We start from the raw sequence: 3,549 nt of genomic DNA on the forward strand, positions 1-3,549 counted from the left end.
GTCCTGGGAGCAGGTGGTACAGCTGCAGTGCTGCCCATGGGCCACCCATGAGTTACAAAGCACTCTGGTAGCTGTACTGGTGCATCCTGTGGGGACCCAGAGTCCTTCTTTGTCCTGGTTTTGGCTGCTGCTTAATGCAGTAGATGCTGGATCTTCTGTATCCAGGGCAGGGTGGTTTTCGCCTGTCATGCAGGGAGGTATGTGACTTGGGTTTGAGCTTGCTGCAGCTTGGGACCTATGTCCAACCTGTAAGTGGCTGCAGCTCTGCTCTGCTTTGCTGCAGTGAGAGTCACCTGACACTCAGTCTCCCAGCCACATGAACAGCATGTCAGGGCTCATCAGCCACATTGGTTGTGCACAGATTTCACACACTAATCTGTACACTTGCATGTACACATGCACATACATGTGTGCACATACCCACACAGTAATGACCTGCAGCTCTTGGTGTCTACAGGGCCTGGATGGGGCTGAGGAAGATGGTCCAGATTGTGATGGAGCCAAACTGTGGTCCCTTCCTCTGGGGGAAAGGAAGACCACTGTGATCCGTGATTTTTAGGTGGTTCTTGCATTTCAAGGTGCTAGGTCAGCCAGCTGTAGGCTTAAGGGAGTCTTAGTGGAGCAGAGGGGATGATCACTGTCTGCAAATGTGGACGTAGTCTTTCTGGACTTCAGGAAGGCCTTCGACACTGTCTCTCACCCCATTCTCGTTAAAAAATTAGGAGATTGGTGTCGATGCCTACGCAGTCAGATGGGTCACTAATTGGCTGGAGGGCCGCACCCAGGGAGTGGTGGTGGACAGGTCATTTTTAACTTGGAGGGATGTGGGCAGTGGGGTCCTCCAGGGCTCTGTCCTCAGGCCCGCACTGGTTAACATCTTCATCAGTGACTTGGATGAGGGGGTGAAAAGCGCCTTGTTCAAATTTGCAGATGACACTAAGATGTGGGGAGACGTGGGCACGCTAGAAGGGGAGGGAAAGGCTGCAATTGGAACTGGACAGGTTACAGGGGTGGGCGGATGAGAATAAGATGGGATTCAATACTGATAAGTGCAGGGTGCTGCACCTTGGGAGAAAGAACCAGCAGCATACCTACAGGCTGGGGAACTCCCTTCTCATCAGTGGAGAGGCAGAAAAGGATCTTGGAGTCATTATAGACTCCAAGATGAACATAGGCCACCAATGTGGAGACTCAGTCAGGAAGGCTAACCGCACCTTGTCATGCATCCACAGATGCATCATGAGCAGGTCCAAGGAGGTGATCCTCCCCCTATATGAGATTGGTCAGGCCGCAGTTGGAGTACTGCGTGCAGTTCTGGGTGTCACACTTCAGGAGGGATGTGGCCAGAATGGAGAGGGTCCAGAGGAGGGCCACTTGCATGATCAGAGGGCAGCAGGGCAGGCCGTATGAGAAGAGGCTAAGAGACCTGAACCTGTTCATCCTCCACAAGAGAAGGCTGAGAGGGGATCTGGTGGCCGTCTATAAACTGGCCAAGGAAGACCAGCAGGTATGGGAGAGTCCCTGTTCCCCCGAGCACTACTGGGTGTAACAAGGAATAGCAGCCATAACTTGACGGAGAGTAGATTCAGGCTAAATGTCAGGAGGCACTACTTTACAGTCGGCGGCTAGGATCTGGAACCAACTTCCAAGGGAAGTGGTGCTCGCTCCAACCTGGGGGTGTTTAGAAGGAGGCTAGATAGACATCTAGCCGTGGTCGTTTGACCCCAGCATTCTTTCCTGCCATGGCAGGGGGTCGGACTTGATGATCTGCTCAGGTCCCTTCCAACCCTACCAACTATAAAACTGAAACGATGAAATGTGCAGCAAAGTGAGCAGTTCATCTGTGTCTGACTCAACTTGCCTAGTGAGGGCTGCTTCCAAGGGATGGCCATTACTAGGATCCTCTTTACTGAAATGCAGGGGCCATTTGCCCCTTGCACCTAGAGGAATGGGGTGACTCAGGGCAGTCTCCAGGCCCCCAGTTGCTGCTCCTGCTGCTAAACTCCAAGTCGGTTCTCACTAACTGTTTCGTTGCTCCTTCTGTCTGACCCTCACTGGGGAGGAGGCTAGAGGCTGGACCTTTCCCAGTGGAGGCAAGAACTGGGCCTGCTCCCATCTACATTCACTTACCTGGACTTGGCCTGTTCCTGCTGCAGTCCTGGAGATGCCTGGCACTGCATTAGCCTTCCCCACCCTGCACTAAAACACCAGGGCTGCATAAGACTGTGGTCAAATGCTGTAATCCCTGCCCCCTTTTGTATGGTTCCTGTGGCACAGGGTCAGGGTGAGCCTCAGGCTCTGCTCCTTGGCCTTTACACACTAATTACAGGATGGTTATTTAATGGTGTTTCTGTCTCTTCACTGCTCTGGCCTTAGCGCTCAGGATCTCAAGAGTAACCCACTCAGCTCTCAGCAGTGAGTGCTGAAGCACTGGTGAAGCTTTAAAGCTAAATCCTAGCATCAAAAGAAGGGCAAGGTGGCCTCCCTTACACCCTGACTGCAGATAGGGAGCAGTCAGTGAATGATCTCAATATTGATACTGAGCCCTAACCAGTGTTTCATAGATGAGGGGCCATCCTTGTTGGAACCACAGAGTCTCCACTTCAAAGCTCCATGGGATTTTAAAAGTACAGGTCAGGAAAGTGGGGACTAAAGGGCGTGCGACTAAAGGGGGAACAGGTACGTTACTTACCTGCTATCATGCCAGCATCATAGCCTGAATGCCTAGTCTTGGGCTTTCTGCCCAGCTCTGCTAGTGTCTCTTCTGACCAAGCCCCTGTGTCAGCTCAATCATGACCCCCCTCCCCCTCTCCACATAGCTATGCCACTGTCCCACATCACTGACCTGCATTTATGTACCATTTCAATGTTAGCACTCCCTACGCATCTCTGCTAGTGCCCTTCTTTCTGAAGGCACAGCTCCTCTCTGGTTGTAGTCATGCCTTTGTTTTGCTGAATCCCTGAGAGGAGGCTTTTTAAAGTTCTGTGACTAGTTTTCCTGACAGGTGAAACACAGGGGCCTCTGTCACAGGTTTTCACTGATCTCAGCAGTAAGTTGTGACATCTTTATTCTTGACGTTCTTTCTATATAATACTGATGTAGCCAGAGAGTCCAGGCCTTCCTTGCTGAGATCAGCTACATCACAGCTTCCTCAGGATATACAATAGAGGAGACAATATTTGGGGGTCCATCTCTGCTCTGGGACTCTGCGGTGTAGCTCTGGGGCTGAATTCTGATTCCAGCTGCCTCCAGAGTTACCTGCTTTACTCAGCTCCCTGGGACCATGACTGGATTGTGATCTCGGGTTCCCCAGTGCAAGTTGGAGTAATCCCCTGATTGCAGGAGGGTAAGCTCTATGGGTCTTGCAAAGACCCTTAGAGTGATTGTGGAAGATTATGTCACTGTGGTCTGCTGCTCTCGTCAGCTGGCCACCCACACAAGTTAACTGAGCTGTTTATAGAGTCTCCTGGCCAAGAGACCTGGATTCCACTGGACTTAATGTTCTGTAGATGGGGGGGGGGGGGGGGGGGGGGGGAGGCGGGGGGGAC

This window comes from Alligator sinensis, unplaced genomic scaffold (assembly GCF_000455745.1).
Source record: "Alligator sinensis unplaced genomic scaffold, ASM45574v1 scaffold1140_1, whole genome shotgun sequence".
Lineage (NCBI taxonomy): Eukaryota > Metazoa > Chordata > Crocodylia > Alligatoridae > Alligator > Alligator sinensis.